The sequence below is a fragment of the Sminthopsis crassicaudata genome, chromosome 4, assembly GCF_048593235.1.
Source record: "Sminthopsis crassicaudata isolate SCR6 chromosome 4, ASM4859323v1, whole genome shotgun sequence".
NCBI classification, from domain to species: Eukaryota; Metazoa; Chordata; class Mammalia; order Dasyuromorphia; family Dasyuridae; genus Sminthopsis; species Sminthopsis crassicaudata.
This window is the reverse complement of record NC_133620.1, coordinates 471,618,875-471,639,097: the sequence shown is the minus strand read 5'-3', so window position 1 is coordinate 471,639,097 and position 20,223 is coordinate 471,618,875.

The window sequence follows — 20,223 nt, the reverse complement described above, 5'->3', positions numbered from 1 at the left end:
GAGGTAGAGAGGAGAAACATAATGGAACTACTTACTATTTTTATGAGGAAGCTCTTTGTAAATCTTAAAGGAGACAGAAATTTGAGTTATTATTAATACCCTATCATCACAGGAAGCATGAAGGTATACAGGTAAGAAGTGATGAATTTGGAGTCAAAGATCCTGAATTCAAATTCTTTCTCTGCTTCAAATTCCATGTATAGCCTTAAAACAAGTGACTCAGTTTCCTCATCAGTAAAGTAAGGGGTTGGTTTAGCTGACCTCAGAGTTCTCTTGTGGGTCTATATCACTGATCTTGTGAATCCATCATAGAAGATTTTTTCTTTTGAGTCAAAGTGGTGCCACTTGATTGGTCCTCCCATCTCTTCTTGGATTGGTACAAGCTAATGGGAGATTATATAGAAGAAAGAAAATTATCCTGTCCCCAATTCCATCCTTCTTTATCCAAACTTGTCATCAAGAAGGATTTGATCTAGCTCAGGAAAAAATGGTAAGAAGCTGGGTAAGAAGCCTTGTTCCATCACACATGTGGTCAGTTTAGGGAATGACATCTTGTAAAAACCCACTCACGTCTCCCTCCCAATGCATCAGCAGGAAAATATATGAGGTGTGTTGGCCAAATATCAACAATGAGCGGTGCTCAGAATGGAAGGGAAGGTGATGTTTTCTTTGCTTGAAGACCACATCTGCCACGTACATGCTTCCTAAAAGTGAGACATGCTTTGATCTTCATTTTCAAAGCTCACTTGTCTTAGCAATCACCAAAAGTCCACCTGGAATAGAAATGAGAAAGCCAGTTTTCAGGACAAGCTGAAGTGGACAGCGCAGGTCATTCACCTCATGTGGGAGTCCATTGTACCAGGGATGGAAAACTCAGAGGCTGGCTCATTGGAAACTTTGAACCATTAACTCTCAGCTGGAAAGAAACAATCTTTCTGTCTCCAGTCCCCTTGCACTTTCCTTAAAATCTGCAGGCACTCCTCTGGTGAGATTACCAAATTTCATTTGAGGGAAGTGCTCTCTCCACTGAACAGGGAATGCTGCTTATGAGCTAAGGATGGGATGGAAGGAGCTTTGGCAAAGTAATAACCTCAGCCAACTAAGAGGGAACAAGGAAGACTATCTTCTTATAAAAGAGGAGAAAGAACTTAGAAAGACAAGTGAAAAATGCTAATATAGGGTTTCAGAGAAATTTAGACTCATGTCAAACTTTAAAAGATTTCACACACAAAGAGAGAGAGAGAGAGAGAGAGAGAGAGAGAGAGAGAGAGAGAGAGAGAGAGAGAGAGAGAGAGAGAGAGAGAGAGAGAGAAAGAGGGGAGAAAAAGAGAGATGCTACATGTGCCCTACAAGAAGCCTCTTTCCATTCTCACTTAATAGTGGTTCCTTCTTTCCCTAATTTGTTCTATATGCATCATGTTTTTATTTGACATCTTATATAATATTTATATAGCTTTATTTTTCTTTTCATAGTATCTCTCCCATTTGAGTGAGAGCTCCTTAAGGATAAGTACTAGCTTTTTCCTATCTTTGTATTCCCAGTGCTTAATACAATGCCTGATACCCAGTATGTGCTTAATAAATGTTAACCAACTGACCAGTATGGCACAAGTTATATAATGGAACTAAAAGTATTTTTTTTAAAATGTGCTCTCCATAAGTACTGATATTCAATAGCAATGAGAATTGCTATTCTCGTATAAGTACCACGCACTAACCGATTGCACCACTGGAGCTTCCTGAGAATTGTTATTCTCAAAGCTAATATGACATTGAAATCTCCCTAATTATATTTTAGTTTTGATTGTTATTATTAACAAATTAACGAGTGGAAGCTCGAACAGTGGATATAGTCAACATCAAAGAGGAAGATGAAGGATCATACCTTACCTTTGAAACATTCTATTTGTGTTACAAGCCTCTCAGTACTCCAGGGCCACCTCTTCAAGGCCAGTGCCTCGAAGGCCTTTTCTTCAAGCTGTAAATCTATGATCTCATGAGCATATATGTAAAGAAGGTACTTATCTACATTGATGAAATTCCAGGTCCAGTCCCTATTTTTTATGCATTAATGGAAGATCGTGGGATGACAATCAGTTACAATTTGACACTTATTTTACTCTTTAAAGCCTTTTTTATATCTATCATCTCATTTTTTAAAAATTCTTCTCCTGCCAAGAAAAGGTTGAACAGCATCCCGATTTCCAGATGAGGAAATAATCAACGTGCATTTGATTAACTGCTCCAATAAAGAACAGATGCTCCTTGAGGATTCCTTTTCTTGTCTCATCAATGCCTGGAATGCACTGGAGTTTAATAAATTCTTGCTGACCCATTGATTGAGATATGACGAGTCCTGTGCAAAGAGCTGAGATCACATATACAAAAATGAGCTATTTCCTCATCTTCAAGAAGGTTCTACTCTATTAGCTCAAAAGAAGATTATATGACTTACCTAACTTCCCACTCTTGGTTAAGGACCAATTCAGGAACAGAACATTAAATGTCCCATGATTTTTCTTAATTAAGTCATCTTTGTTTAGATTTGTAACCTAGACAATCTTTCATAAGACTCACCATGATTTGAGGAGACAATGATAAATCAAAGCAATATTTTTGTATGAAGAAGTGAAGTTGATGAGAGAACTTTAGAATAGAAAACATTCTAGCACTAATATCTGTCTGCCCAGGTTGCATGTACCTTCGGATTCTAATGTTTATTGTGCAACAAGAAAATGATATTCGCACACATGTATTGTACCTAGATTATATTGTAACACATGTAAAATGTATGGTATTGCCTGTCGTCGGGGGGAGGGAATAGAGGGAGGGGGGGTAATTTGGAAAAATGAATACAAGGGATAATATTATAAAATATATATATATATATAATAAAAAAAAGGATAAGGCTTAAAATTATAAGGTGGTCATCTAATAAAGATTTTTCTATCAAAAAAAAAAAAAGAATAGAAAACATTCTTCATTTCTTCTTCAGGACTGACACGTGATTTCCCGTTTTCTTTGGGAAGATACTTCTAGAGAGGGAAAAACACTTCAACAAGTGTAGGTCATGTAAGCAAAAGCAATTTCTCTGATTTCTAGCTTGCCTCTCTAGACACTTTGAGGAAATTGCCTTTGGATGAGATTAGGGTCTTTTTCTTGGTTATTCTGAGCTATCTTGCTTATTTTAAAGTCACTCATGTATATTTTTTTAATCTATAGAAGTTCTGTAATATATAGCCCTTGGGTAGATGAATTTGTTTACTTTTTATTATATGTGACAGTCTTTTGTATAATTAGCTTTTAGATGGGAAGGAAGAAAGTTAGTAAGTGTAAGTTTGATGTATCCTTCCTTTTAAGGAGTGTTGCCCATGAAAGGAAGTAGTTTAATTGTTTCTAAACCTTTTTAAAAATTCATGTCCTTAGACCAGCAGTATTTGGGGCCTGAGGTCAGTCAGATATGATTCTAGTTCAATTATATCCTCTTGCAAAGAAGATCAGAACAGTCAGACTCCTAATCTCTTGTCCCCTGCAGGAAAATGTCAAAATCTTTGAAGATTCCAGAGATGTTTGTTTAAGCTTCTCCACAAGTTGCATCTAGACAACCCATATGGATATCTGCCTCTTACATGGACAGCACATAAATCATATCTCATTTGCTCAGACATAGAATCTCTTCCCTCCTCAAATTCTCATCCTGATATGATGAAGCCGGTTTCATTTTTTTGTTTTTTGATTATTAACTCAACTCAGGCTAGTTTCCCTACCCCCTTCTGCAATAGTAGGATTCTGGGATTCTTGGAAGGAAAGGATGTACTTAAATATAAGCAGTCACTGGATTCTCCTCCCTATCCATTTCTCTTAAGACAGAAACCTCTTAAGATATAAATAAATCATCAATTTTTCCCTAAATGTATTTTCTTTAAATTTCCAATGTTGATCATCCCTTGAGTAACAATTTTATTTAATTTTATAAAGAGACAGTATATACTTTATTTATTTATTCATATATTTTTGTTGTTGAGTAATAAAGTCCATCTGACTCTTATCAATCCCATTTGGGGTTTTCTTGGCAAAGAAACTCAAGTGGTTTACTATTTTATCTTTTCTAGCTCAATATAAAGAAAGAAAGGTCAATTAGGGAGAGTGGTATTTAGAATTAAAATACCTGGGTTCAAATTCTTCCCTCAACATTTATTAGTTTTATGTCCTTCAGCAAATTATTTAACTAGTCTGAATATCAGTTCTCTGATCTGTAAAATGGGATATTACCCCATGACCCCTCTCATAGGGGAATTGTGAGGATCAAAGTAGAGAATGCATATGAAAAATTTTGCAAATTTGAAAGTATTGTATAAATGCTAAATATTATTACTAGATATGATTCTTCCACAATACTTTCTCTTCACCATGACCTTTACTGAAGATTATGTATCTGAGTACTTAATCATCCACAATACTAACTTCTGCAGTTTGCTAATTGCTCTTTTTGCATATTTTTGTCTCAAATAAATCTTTGGAATTAAGGATTATGTCATTCCCCACTGATGATAGGTACTACAAGACTGGACACAGACATCATTTATACTTGTGATTTCATCACAAACTGCAGCCACGATGGTGATTGCCAAAGTTATATACACTAAACATGGTAAATTCACCTTTCATTTAAATAGACAATCACATGCTTTTCTTTTAGTAAAACAACAACACAGATCTTCTGTGATTTAAGACCCTCATTCCCAAAATTTGTTGTTTTTTTTCCCTCAAACCCTTTTCAACAATAACAAAAAAAAAGTTTGAACTTCTCCTTCGGATCATTTGAAATATTACTCACAACATTCTTTTAGGTTTATTCATTAAATATTCCAAATAACTATAAGAGCTTTGTTTCCCAATGTTCAAAATTAAAGTAAATTTATATTACTTATTATTATAAAATATAAACTTTTATTTTATAGCTATAGTTATGAAAGTATAAAATATACAATTCTAATTATAAAATAATTGCAAATATTTTATATGTGGCATTTTGAAAGAATTGAAAGAAATAATCTAGCAATGCTTTGTGTGCTTATTATTTGCAAGATTGTTAAATTTCTCTGTTTTATAAATTGTCTTCAATAAGAATCATAGCATTATGGAAGAGATTACTACTTAGAAGATGTTTGATATAATAATTATACATAAATTTAATTTTGAAGTTGGAATTTTTTATTTGAATAAAGATTTGCAATAATTGGATAAACTTAAGATGAACACAGTCTTTAATCTCATTCTTTATTGGGTTAATTTCTTCATTTTGATTTAAAACAGGAATAAAATGAAAACGCTTTCTCCCACATATATGTGATGGAAAATGACAGGCAAATTTTACAACTTCTCTGAGAAATGGAAATCCTTATGAATGATCAGTGAAATTTAATCATGTGATGATATAAAATATTTACTTTTAATAGCTACTGACAAGCATTGTGTTAAGTAATAGATTTAGAGTTCAATTGCATCTTTTGTTTCATTTTTAAGAATATTTGATATTTCTATACACCCATATGTGATATATATATATATATATGTGTGTGTGTGTGTGTGTGTGTGTGTGTGTCGTGTTCATTGATGTATATGTGTGTATGCTACCTTTTGGAAGGAAAGGAGCCTTTAACACATGACATTCTTCCCTTCTACCACTGGCACACAATCTATACTCTCACAGAAATTCTACTGACTAACCAGTGTTGTCAATCAGTTTATTTGAAAATTACCTAGATTAATAATATGTGGAGGATGAATTTAAATTGGTAAGCAACCTTAATATTTGAATGAGAGGCACTACAAAATTTATTTCTGTAGAATATTTTCATGGTCCCTGATGGTTCTAATATGGCTTAAAATACTCATGCCTAGATATCATGTTTTTCAAAAAGTCCTATATTTGTACGACAAATGTTTATGACTTCTTAAATGAGTACGATTATAATGTAACTAAAGGAAATAAGAAATCTGCTCTGGTACAGCATACAGAATGCAAATGAGTGTGCACATGTGTCTGATCATCCATTCAGAATCAGTTTTCACTGGAATACCAAGTCTTTGTGATAGTTTGGAAACAATTTGATGACAGGTTGAGAAATTTCAAAAACATGTTAAATTTAGTAGTGGTCAAAGTTTGATGTAATCACTGAATGAACATCAAAACACAATCATGACTATTTCATATCACTGCAGAAACAAACCTATAATGCTTCAAACATGCATGTGTTTATTGCCACTGAAGAAAAATATATTTGTAACATAATTGGACATTTACTGTTTAAATTGCAATTAGATAATATTTAGTGCAAATCTTTTGAACTATTTTTTAAAAGCCCTCAGGGATTCCCAAACTACCAACTGAGGACTACTGATATAGGCTGATATTCATTTAAAAAAAAAAAGCTTTATTGACATTTCAAGTCTTGTCAGGGAAAGTTGTATGAGAGTTATATGATTTGACTCATATTTTAAAAATTAAAGATCTCTGTCAAATAAGCAAGCTCTGCTTAGGGACAATTCTTCACCAGAATATGTAGCATATGAAGGGAAAAATTGAGGAGCAGTGAATTTGGAAGCTGACTTTGAGATTAGATAATTCATTGCATTCATGGAAAGAGAATGACATTTTGCTTCAAACCTGATTGAAGATGACTTTTCATTTATTCTGAGATAGGACCAGATAGATAGATATATGGAGTCACCCGTGTCAAAATAGGAAAAAATATAAGGCACATCTCTTTTTCCTTCCATAATTAATTCATAGGAGCACTGAACCAAAATAACTTAGAGGTCACATAGTCTAGCTACTTCATTATTGGGTTGCTCAGTGGACAGATTACTAGATCTAAAGTCAGATAGACTCATCTTTCTGATTTCAAATTTGATCTTGAAAAGTTTTTAGCTCTGTGACTCTGGGTTCCTTTTGCCTCAATTTCTTCATCTGTTAAAATGAGCTTGAGAAGGAAATGGCAAACCACTTCAATATCTTTGCCAATAAATCCCAAATGGAGTCACAAAGACATGATTTAAATGACTGAATGACTACAAATTTCCAGAAAAATAAAATGACTTAACAAAATTCACCCAGGCAAACAAAGTAGGGAGAACTGGTAAAGTCTATGTATTGTTGTATCTGGAAGCAAAATGATTGTATCCAAAAGTCATTCTGATAATCACTGCCATGGGAAGAGAAGAGCTCAATAATAATTAGAAGAAAGAAGTATGATATGGACCCTTCGACCCTAATTCAATAAGAAAGATGAGCTAAAAGGCAATTAAAAATTTATGTCCAATTTATTAGCTAATAAAGAAAGAGATGCAATGTGACAGAGCAGAAAGAGTCTTGGATTTGGAGGCGGAAGATATGAAATCCACATCACTTTGTCACTTACTATCTCTGAGACTGAGCAAACCACTGAACTTCTCTGGATCTCAATTTCCTTATGTGTAAAATGACTGGTTTGGACATAAATTTTTAATAATTAGCTATATCAGTGACATGCTACCAGAGATCTCTATATTGACATGAACACATTAATAAACACTGTTAGGATATAATCATTCTGCCAATTACAAATTCACCTAAGTCTATTATCATCCAGCTCAAATGGCTCCATCTTTTCAATTCAATTCAGCAACCATTGATTACACACTCTCACTATATCCCAGCTAAAATTCTACCCTTTACCAAAAAGAAAACAAAATCTTTTCCTACTTCCCCTTAATGCCAATGCCTTCTCACCTTTGATTATCTCCTTTCTTGTCTATATCATTTGTATAAAACTGTTCTTTGTTTTTTCCCATTAGATCATGAGCTCAATGGAGAATTTTTTTTTGTTTTTTTCAGCCCTCAGTATAGTACTTGGCACCCAATAAATGCTTATTAACTTGATTATAAGGTATTGTAGTGAGAGAAACTATATCAAATGCATTAATAAAATCAAGATGGTTTTAATTTCTTCCTGATCTATATGTTTATTAACTTCATTAAAAAAAGAAAGGAGCTTCTTCTAGCATGACATGTTCTTAGTGTGCCCCAGAAGGTTCCTCGTGATTCCCTTTGTTGTTGTTTTTTTAAGAATATCAGTGCTCATAAAACATTTCTTTAATAATCAATCCCAGAATTTTTCAAGGAACAAATGTTAAACTCATTATAATTTCTGGAATCCATCTTCCCATTACAAAAAAAGTAGAACAATATTTGTTTATCTGTAGTCTTCTGCCATCTCTTCTGTTCTCTACAATTTTTCAAAATGGATCAACCATTACATCTGTGAGCTCTTATAGTCTCTTGGGGGTGTAATCATCCAAGTCTGAAAACTTGAATCTTTTAGGGTAGTTACCTGTATTAGTCTTCAATTTCCTCTTGGCTGTGCTTGTCCTATCTGTACAATATGAAAATCATTCTCTTTGACAGAGAAAATGAAAGATAAATAGGATCTGAGTAGGATCTGCCTTTATTCTCTGTATTGTCTGTCATCATTCCACCACCTGCCTTAAGCAATGGCCTATACCTTGCCTCGTTCTTCTGGCTTTAACATGACTTTAAAATATTCATCCTGCCTTCCTTAACATTTGTTGAACCCTCATCTTACTCAGGGTATTAGTCTTGCAGACAATTTTCTTCCTACCTTGTATTCATCCTCTGTTACTTTTCCATATTTCCATCTTTTGTAAAACTGAATTGAAAAAAAAAATTGAATCTCAAAGTCTCTCTAACTGAACAGAACAAATCCATTTATCCATAAGATGAAGAAGCAAGGAAGGCAGCTAAGGTGATCAATGCTATGAAAAAAATTTCTCTGGATATCAATTTCTGCATCTGTAAAATGAAAGAAGGAATAGACCAGAGGCTCTCTAAAGTCCCTACTAGCTTTAAATCTTATGATTCTATGACATCTAAGTTCATCCTAGGGAAACTCATATTAATGTCTTTAGCTTCCTTCCCTGCTTCTTCCCCATTAGGATAAATGCTGAGTTAGAGTCCTGCTGAGTTAGAGTCTTTGAGATAATCTTAAGAGGAATCTCTTGAGTAATCTTTTGTTTAAGTTTCTGAATTCATGTATCCTGGCTCTCTCATCTTTTTGGATTCTTCCTTCCAAAAGCTTCCTACTTGTTTGATCATATTCTATAATATCAAACTGTAAGGTACCTTAAGGATCGTCTAGTCCAAATTTCTCGGCAAACTTTAAAGTGGGACATAAATGCTAATTTGATGGTAATGATGATGACAATGACAATGACAATGACGATGATGAGAATGACAATGACAATAATGATGATGAAGATGAGGATGATAGAGGGGATGGTGGGGGTAATAATGATGATGATGATGGAAGAGAAAGAAGAGGAAACCAAGAAGAAGCGATTTGACTAGAGTCACATAGATGGCAAATTGGCAGAGTCAGGAGTCAAACCTAGGACATAGATTCCAAATCTAATGTGCTTTCCTTGGATCGCTTTTAAACCAAAACAAAATGCACCCATATCAAAGCCTGAGACAAATTGCCCGCATACAAAGTAGAATTGTTTGCATTTTCCATGTGATTCCATTTAGTCATCACTCAGTCACCATGTTCTGCCAGCCCCTAACCCACGTGTGCTTCCAGCTACTTCAAGAGTAAAGGTTTTCACAGCCCCAGTGTTTTGTCTTCCTGTAACTCATTAGGCATTTCCCTGTGCCCTATGACAAATGCTGCCCTCAACCAGGAATTTTATGTTGTCTTTGCATGGTGCCATGAGACTTGGGACAATCAAGCTAACAAGTCTGAGGTTTGAATGTTTTTGTCTTATTATTATTCGTTCAGGTCATTTGAAAATCCTTGGACAGGTTATTAAAAGGATGCTGAAAAATGGAAACATGACTGCTCTCCATTATTGGTTTATTATAGCCAGATGTTGTGTATTTCAGGGATCCCAGAGGACTATTAGGAGTGTTGGAAGCTGAAACCTGGTTGCTCATAGCATGAATGGTGCCTCTTTTCCTCATTTACTGCATGTAAACTCCTGATTCTTAAGTCAAACATCAGGTCTCCATAAAGTTAGCATTTCTTATTGGATAGTTGATGCAAGGATGGGGGCAGAGTAAAGTCAGAGCTACCGTCTGGAAACACTGGACAGAAAACAGGAAGGTGTTTGGTGTGTGGGTGTTCGCACATGCCTGCCTGCATTTTAATATGTGCAAAACCCGTTTGGAAAGGAAAGAGAATATTTTGGAAGCTTTAAGGAAATAAATTAGCATGGTGTGACTCTTGAAGGATGATTTTACTTTTGAAAAAAAGAAGAAAAACACTGGGGAAAATGACCAAGAATAAAGTCTAACCAGGTTTTTGAGGGGTTCTTGTTTTTCTTTCCAAAGTCAACACAATTCTTCTCAAAGGCAATCTCTCTCTCACTACATTCACGCGTCATTTTGCTGGGAATTCATCAAAAGACTCATAAGAGAGTAGCTCAAGGATTGTACGCTTTCATTCAAAAAAATGAAACTGAGAGACAGAAAGAACCCACAGAAGAGAAGCTTCAGAGTGAATGACCTGAACGCAAGGCCCCTTCTTGGAGCCTGAATCCATATATGTCAGGCTGTCAACTCTCAGGACCTGTTCAAAATACCTTCACTGTCAAGTTTGTGGATATAGTCATTAGACACACCAGGACACATTTGGGTAGAAAGAAAAGGAGGGGAACAAAGGGAATTCCATTTAAAAATCTGGCACTTTTCAGAAAAAAAATAGCACCTCATCATCTCAATTCTTCCAAGGGACTGTCTAGGGGCTTTGTGCCAAATATGTTGACCTGGGGCATGTAGTCCCTTAAAGCAATGGAATTGCCATTTGAGTTTAATAACCTCTGGGAAATGGGTAGCCTAGCTGCCCAGAGCAAGCAAATTCTTTGATGACTCAGTCCCATCACTCACTAACTCTGTTTTACCAAGGGCAAAGAGTGAGCTAACTTCCCAACCCTTCAGCTTCCTGAAATCCCATGAGCTGCTCCTTCCTTTTGTCTGACCACACAAAAATGCTCACCCCCTGATCTCACCATCCCTTAAGAGTATTCTATTGTCTTAATCAAAAACTCTGCCATAACTCCATCTGAATATTACCCAATATCATCCATTTTCTCCATGTGTTTCACTCCTCTTAAACCTTCTTCTTGTCTATCCCAAACACTGTTCTATCTATACCCCTCTTTGCTCTCTGTTCAATCTCTATCTTATAACTAACCTGTGGAACACTAAACCATTCACTGCTCTCTTCTTCCTCAATTCTTTATCTTCCTGCTGAACCTTATAACCTTCTTCTCTTACTCACGTGCTACTGAACAGGCCTGTTCAATCAGACTGATTGCATGCACTATAAATTCATGGTACCCAACTTTACCTGGGCATTCACTGAAGCCAAATAATCCTTTTATTCATCCCTGATTCCCTCTTAGCTCAAAGTCCCAAATCTATCCAAGAAACTGCTCTGAATCTCTAGTCTGCATGTGTGTGGTTTTAAATCAAACAAACAAGCAAACATTGAGTGTGTACTATGTACCAAGCATTGTATAGTTATTGGGAAGTAAATACTGAAGTGAAATAGCCCTGTCTTCAAAGAACTTACATTCTGTGGAGATGATTACATATATATGGACATAAGCAGAAAACAAAATGAAATCCAAAGTAATCATGGAAGAGCAAAGGCTTCATCACAGAAGATGGTTCTTGAAGTGAATCTTGAAGGAAACCAAAAATTCTAATAGGCAAAGGTGAGAAAACACTCCAGGTCTAGAAACAAGCCAAAGTCTTGGAGACAGGAAGTGAAGTGTTAGACGGGAGGAAAAGCAAATAAGGCACAAAGCTGGTTCCAAGATTATGTGAAGGAAACTTGGGTGTATAAAGGATAGAAAGGTGGGTAAAGCCAGATTATGAAGTGGTTTAAATGCCAAGTAGAAGAATTTTAATTTGGTTACAGGGATAAGAGGAAGCTCATGTTGACTAGAGGAGTGGTCAGATCTAAATTTTTGGAAAGTAATTATTTTAGTTTAGTAGAAGATGCATTGGAACAGGGAGATGAGATGAAGATCTATTAGTAGATCAATTAGTCTAAGTGGCAATGGTAGGGTAGTGGTTGTGTCAGTACAAAGAAGGGGACAAAAAAGTGAGAGACAAATAAAAATAGAAGATTTAGCAACTGATTGAATATGGTGAGCAAGAATGAAAAGTCAAAACTTGCTATTTGCTGCATAACTAGAAAGATGTGATACCTGCCATAGTAATAGGGAAGTTGAGAAGAGGTATGGAGAGGAGACAGTGAATTGAGGATGGGGGGAAGATGGTAAATTCTTGGAAGAAAAATATTTACTGGGAAAATTCTTTGCAAAAAAATATTTCTGATAAATATGTGATATCTAAGATCTATGGGGTACTGAAATAAGAACAATTCCCTCAATAAATAGTCAAAGGATATGAACAAGCTATTTTTTCAAAGACAAAATTAAAACTATAAACAACCACGTGGAAAATGCTTCAAATCGCTTCTAATTAGAAATTTCTACATTAAAGCAACTCATGCTTATCAGATTGTCATAGATTATAAAAATTAAGAAGTGACAATTTTTGAAAGAACGATGGAAAAACAGGCATGAAATTGGTTGAATTGTGAACTCATCTGGTCATTCTGGAAAGCGTTTTGGAGCAAAATCCCCAAAGTCCCTAAATTATGCCTAGACTTAACCTAACCCATCTATATCACTACTAGGTCTACACCCATAAAAAGATCAAGAAAAAGAACTCACAGGCACAAAAATGTTTATAGTAATTAACTCTATTGTAGTAAATTACTGGAAATCGAATGGGTGCCTAACAATTGCAAAGGGACTGAACAAATTATGATACATAAATACAATGTCATGTTATAATTCAACATAAACAATGGTGAAAGGAAACTTGGAAAGACTTCTATGAAGTGTGGTGGAATGAAATGAACAGAATGGAGAGGAAAAGCAATAAAATAGGTGGAAAGAAAAATAAATGTTAAAGATTTGAGTACTCTGATTAATGGAATAATCAACTATGAATTCAAAAAAACTAAAAATGAAGCATATGACCCATCTCTTGTCAAAGAAATGACAGAGTAGAGACACAGAATTAACCATAAACTTGTTTTGATTGACTCCTTAATTTGTTATAAAGGATAATTTTTCCTTTTGGGGGGAAGAAGGTAGTGGGGAGACAGATGTTAATGATAATGATACTGAAAATAATGAAAAAAGAAACATGATAATGAATCATCAAAAAAGTCAGAAGGGGAATGTAGGAACAATAAAAATAAATGTAAGCTATGTTATAACAAAAAAAAACCCCAAGATGGATATAGATGGAAAACTACACGTACACAATAGAAGCTCAGTTTCACATAGAATTGGATATTAAAATGCTCATGTCTTTGAAAGTTTTCTTTAAAAAAAGAAAATATAATGAATACTATTGGGGAAATTTTGAGATTCCTATAGAACACTAAAAGCAAAATCTGTTTGAAGATTGAGTCTTTTCCTCATGAATTACTTAGAATAGTCTTAATTTTTCAGTTTTCTTTTTCACAAATAAAGTTTAACTTTGTTAAGGAATTGATTCTTGGACTGAATCTAATCTTTTGTTCATTGACCTTATATAGCTCCTATGCTGTATCCTTTTCAGGAATCTCTGCTAATCCAGTTTCCTAAGTTCTTATGCCCTTAATGACAAGATTTATTCCTTATCAACAAATTTAACACAAATGTGCTCTTCCTTGAGCTCTTGATTTAATTCAAGGAAGATTTATTTATTAAGCACCTACTTTGTGCCAGGGATAAAAAAAAAAAATCACACACACACACACACACACACACACACACACACACACACACACACACACACTCTGGAACCCTATCTGCCTTCTAGGAGTTTGTGTTCTAGAGGATTGCTGTTATTCTTCCTTCATCATGAAGAGGACCAATGACAGCAGGAAGGGGAAGTCTTGACTTGCAAATGAATTGGATTTAAGTGTGACAGAGCTGTGTCAAGTCATCAGCCTCACTCTCATTTCCAGGGTCATCAGAGTGCAGAGGAGATAATTAAAAAGAGCATAACTGGAACAGTTAAGGAGCACTGGTGGGATCACAGAGGGCTTCATGGAGATAGTTCCCAAAGAAAGCTTTAAAAGAAGTTGAAGATACTTAGAGAAATAGATGAATGCATTCCAGGCAGAGAAAACAAGATGTACAAAGACATGCAGTCTGGAGATTTAATGTACAATTCAAAGAACCACTAATAAACTAGAATAGCTAGAATAGCTAATGTATAGAAAGGAATAGTTTGGAGCTATATAGACTCATGAAAAATACTCTCATTTTCCTCCACTATCTGTATACCGGGCACACAACCATCACTGAGGAAGAAAAATCATCTTCTTGAGCAATCCTACTATAATAATTTTATTTCAGTTAATTGTCAATCTCTTCTTTCCCTCTTCCCGGTCAGGAGACCACTCATCCCTTGTCCCCAATTTCCTAGTTTTTGCTAAATTAATTAAAACCACCTGGATTTGAAAAAAGCCATTCTTTATCTTTAGAGTTGTCAAGAAGACATCTTCTTCTGTTCGGTTCCTTTCTTTCCCATAAATTAGCTTGTTCCTATATGAACATGACTGTCTTGTTCAACTTAAAAAAAAAAAAAGAACTGGAAGTAATCTGAGAGCTTATATTTATGCTTACTTAACTTAAGGAGAAGTTAAGACTCATGTTCTTGAATTCCTTTGGGAAAGCATTCACCCAATGCTGTTTGCCTCAGTTTCCTTATCTGTCAAGTGAATTGGAAAAGGGAAATGGCAAACCACCACCATATCTCTGCCAAGAAAACTCCAAATGGGGTCACAGAGAGTCAGACATGACTGAACAATAGCAAGAATATTAACTTAAAGTTAGGTTGCCTACATTTCACATCCTGTTGTTTTTACGATCGTTAGAGAAAGGCTGGCAGGCTGGCTAATTCACCCACTTTGGCCACAGATACAGAGACTTAACTAATCCTCAGCTTTGTATGTTGAGAAATTTATTTTTTCCAGGGGCAATGTGGGCTTTGTGACACTTCTCCACACTAACCAATTTCAGAAGTGCTGCCTTTATGTGTCCAAGTGACAATTTATTAACTTACACTGAGTCTTCATCCTCCAAAGATTAAGAAATGGCATATAACCAAGCAGAGCTATTCCAAGGGCAGTTAAGGATGAAACAAAAAGGCCAACAGACAGACAAAAGAAGGAAATGAGCTTAAAAGCTTTTGTAATAAACCCTTCCAAGCAAAAAAATTTAGCAATCCTACTCAGCCTGGAACGTCCCAGTTCTAGATGGCTTTATAGAAAAAAATGTCAATGGCCCTAAAGAAAATAAAGATGGCAGAAACAGTTGGGATGAAAGGAGCATAGATGGAGGAGATATACCATGGCCTGGATACAAGGAATTGAGTGAGAGAAAAGGTGGTCACAACCGTGCTCTACTCTGACCTAGATAAACCAGATGTTCAATTTGCAGTCATATTTTAGGAAGATGAGTCTTTCTGACTTGCAATGGTGGAAAGAAAATCATGGAATACCAGGGGCAACCTATTTTCCCTAATATTGACTATAACGTTATCAGACATAATCAGAGTGATTTTTGTGAAGTTGTTTTTTGAAAATACATTTTTTATTCTTTATTTTAGAAGATGGCTCTCTGGGTGAGATCGGGGGAGAGAAGGGAACAGATATTAGGAAATTAGGAAAACAACATTTACCGATAAAATTCAAAAAGAAATAAAAATAAAAATAATTTAGGTCTAGAAGAAGCCTTATATATGATTTTGTCTAACTTTCTCATTTAATTTTATTTAGGGATAAAGAAACCCCCTATCTCTGTGCAGAGTACAGCTCATTGGTAACTCAGAGCCTTTGAAAGTTGTTTGGGGGCAGGAAGGAGATCATTTATTTACCCAGGAACACACAGCCAGTAGGAGTCAGAAGTGAGTCGGTGAGCTCAGGTTTTCTATCTCCAGGCTTGACTCTTTAGCCCTTAAGTTGTACTCCCTATGGTGGATAGAACAGCCATGATAAGACCTTTGCATTTGGACCCACTTCTCCTGATTTCAGGTTCTGATGGGAACCTGCCTTGAGCTCCCTGTGAGAATCCCTGAGCTGGGCTTGAAAGGGAAGGGATGATTTTATTACCCAAACCCCAATCCCTGTTTGTCCCCTGGGAGTGAAGCCTGTTGGGTCTTTAAGGCCACTGGACAAGAGCCAAGTTTCCTAGCTGTTATAACTAATAAAACACCAAATTCGCCTTGTCTCAGGCATAAAAAAGGAAATATATTCACATTAGGATTCTATTAGGAACCTTCCTCTTCTCAGGAACGGGAGATTCCAAATGTGGAAACCAGAATGTAGCTACCAGGGTCACTCATTGCATTTCTGGTGTCTCCTGGCCTTGGTCTGTGAGCCCTTAATTCTTTGTACAACAAACGGGGTTTCCAACAAAAAATCCAATTTTGAGCCTTCTCCCTTTTCCCACCAATAGTCTTGCTATATTCAGCAACTCATAGATGTAGACCTGGAAGGGCCAATCTCCCCACTTTACAGATGAGAAACTGGAGGCCCAAGGACATGTGACTTGCTAGGGTCATGTAGATAGTATCAAACCCATAAATTAGAACCCAATCAGGCTCTGTATCTCTCAGAGGTGGGATGCTCTCTTGTGGATAATACTTGAGGGGGAGGGCTTCTCCTTCTACAGATGGGATATGAAAGGATGGCACTTAAATTCTCTACCTCTGAAGTCTTGGGATTTAAAACCATTTTTCTTCCTATATTCTATGTTTTAGTAATGGAAGCAACCCCCCACACTCCCATACTAACCCTACACATACACACACACACACACACACACACACACAAATTTTTTTCCTATTCTTAATGCCTACTCCTAATTCTATTCTTAATTCATAGCTTATTGAAGTTAATCCCTAAACTGCTGACCCAGCTCTAGCCAGGCCTGACTTTTATAGAGTTAAAAATAGAAGTTTTTCTAATGGAAACATTTGGAATGGTGTTAATGCTCCATTCTAATGTTCCCAGACCTTTTATCGGCCTAATTCAGGCCTAGCTCTCAGCATCTTGGGCCCCAAGTCCATTAAAAGCTTTTTAATTGGCTCTTCTTGTTTATATCACAGCAAAGCTCTCCTCGGTAAAGATTTTTGTAAATGAAATCTGCTTCTTAGAGGGAAGAATATTTCCATACTGTAAATCAAAGGGATGGGCCTTTTAAAGGGTCTTTGGGTAATATCAGCAAGCCAGGCTTCCCGGCCGAAGGAACACTTCTTCCATAGTGAGCCCAGGTTTTTATCTTCCTGTTTTCACCCAACAACATGTGGCGGAGGAATTGGGATGGGCAGTGAGAAGTGCACATCTGGGCTGAATTCCCCAAGATCTATTATTCACAAGGATAATGACAATATTTCAATTCACACAATAAGATTTATAAAGCATCTAATATTAGTCAGCTCATTGGAGCCTCCAACAACTCCATGAAGTAAATGCTAATCTTATTACCATTCTCCTGAGTAGGAAACTGAGGACAAAATTAAATGACCACCCAGTCTTACAGAGCAGGATTTAAAGCAAGATTGGAACCAGATCCTCCTCACTCCGAGACTAGAATTCTGACCAGTAAGGCAGAAGCAAATCAGTCAATTTAACTATAAGAATTTATTTTTAAAAATTTTGTTAGCATATTATTTTTCTAATTACAAATAAAGATGATTTTTAACATTCATTTTTCTAAGATTTTGAATTCCAGTTTTCTTCTCCCTCTTTCCCTGTTAACAAATGAATATGTTAAAAATGATTCCCTTACTTTCCCCTCCCTAAGAGGGTAAGCAATGTGATATAAGTTATACATATTCATTTGTTAACATAACATTAAATAGATTAAAATTTTAACATTAACATTTAACATATTTTGAGTCATGTTGGGAAATAAAAGTCAGAACAAAAGGAAAAACCATTTTTCTAAGATTTTGAATTCCAATTTTCTTCTCCTTCTTTCCCTTACCTTCCCCTCCCTAAGAGGGTAAGCAATGTGATATAAGTTAAACATACAATCATTTTTAACATATTCATTTGTTAACATAACATTAAATATATTAAAATTTTAACATTAACATATTATTAGTCATGTTGAGAAATAAAAGTCAGAACAAAAGGAAAAACCACACTCACACACACACAAAAAAAAAGATAAAACACCCTGAAAAGTGAAAATAGTCTGTTTTGATCCTCATTCAGTCTCCAGAGTTCTTTCTCTAGATTTGGATGGCATTTTCCAATCAAAGTCTATTGGAACTGTGTTAGATCATACATTGCTTAGAAGAGCTAAGTCTATCATTGATTGTCACACAATACTGTATGCAGTGTTTTCTTAGTTCTGCTCACTTTATGTATCACTTCATGTAAGTCTTTCTGAAATCAGCCTGTTCATTATTTATTATAAAATAATATTATTCTATTCCATTCATATACCATAACTTAATCATCTATTTCCAAATTGATGGGCATCCATTTAATTTCCATCTTATCACCCCAAAAAGAGTTGCAAAAATCTTTTCCAGCAGACATTTATTATGCTTCAGAGAAATCTAGGAAGACACATAAATTGATGCAGTGAAAAGAATTGTATTATGGGTACAAAGACAAAAGGGAAACAGTCCCTGCCCTCGAGGAGTTTATGCCCTAATGGAGGAGATAACAAATACACAATAAATATATGTATGATGTATGCATACACATATGTATATATGTGTATGTATAGATAGAGAGATGATAGAACAACAGATGCACAGACAGACAGATATACACACAGCACACATAAAATGAAATAAAAGTATCTGGGGGGAAAGGATGTACTTTGAGCTGGGAAGATGAGAAAAATTATTATAGAAAAAATGATGTTTGGACTTAGTCTTAAAGAAAATCAGGGGTTTCGAAAAGCAAAGGGTGGGAAAAAGCTTTCCAGACATGGGGACAGTCGGTGTGAAGTATCGTGTGTGTGTGTGTGTGTGTGTGTGTGTGTGTGTGTGTGTGTGTGTGTGTGTATGAGTCCAGTTCCTAGAAAAATCTCCTTTAACTGAAACATAAAGGCAGGTATGGTCCACACGCCAACTTCCTGAGCAAAGGAAGCTCATGACAAAGGCATCTATCTCTATAGGCTGCCGACCTCCTCCTCCTCCTGCACACTTTTTTTCTCTCTGGGTTTTCAGGACCATATATCAACTCTGCCCTTTATCAGCCTCTTTGATGGAAGAGTTTCAGGACAGAAAAATCAGAAAGATGTATATGAAATGACAAAATGTTAATTCCACTTCTTGGCCCTTGATAGGATCTAAAGGGGAAGCCCACAATCCAGCTATTCCTTCTTAAATAAAGTTCTCACATACATCCCCTACAGACCACAGAATCCAAATGTTAGAACTGGAAGGAACCTTAAATGCCCTTCAATTCAACCTTCTCAATTTATAAATGAGAAAACATGGGCCAGTGTCACACAAGTGCTAAGTGTCAGAACCCAGGTCAATCCTCTGACTCAAAGTTTTTCAAAATCTATAAAATCCGAATCATTAAACATACCGAACTCCTATTTCCTGAGCATCTGTCATGTCTAAGGTCCATGCAATGGGTTAATTCAAAATCTCAAGGAGTTTCTGCTTCATTCAGGCATCTTTCCCCCCTCACACAGAGGACAAATTGACAGATGATCCTTCAGCGTAGTTGTGGTAAAAACTTCATCATACTAACGCTAACCTGGTTAATGAGACTCTAGGTACTTAGTTAAACTGATCTTCTGATGACAGACGTATAGTTCATCAATAAACTTAGAATTCAAGCCTTTTCAGCTTGGCAGGACCTAAGAAAGCTTGCAGTCTGAATGGCAGCTTTTAAAAAAACACAGGCTCACCTCCATGACATTAGGAATCTTCAGAGGAAAACATAAGTAAAGATGTCATAGACTATAATGACAAATAAAATCGAGTCCTTGCCTTCGAGAAATTTCCAATCTGAGCCCATCGCCTCCTTCCCATTGTGAACGTATTCCTAAATGTTGATTTTCCTCTCGGCAACAACGCTCAACATCATTTTCTGAAATGTGGTC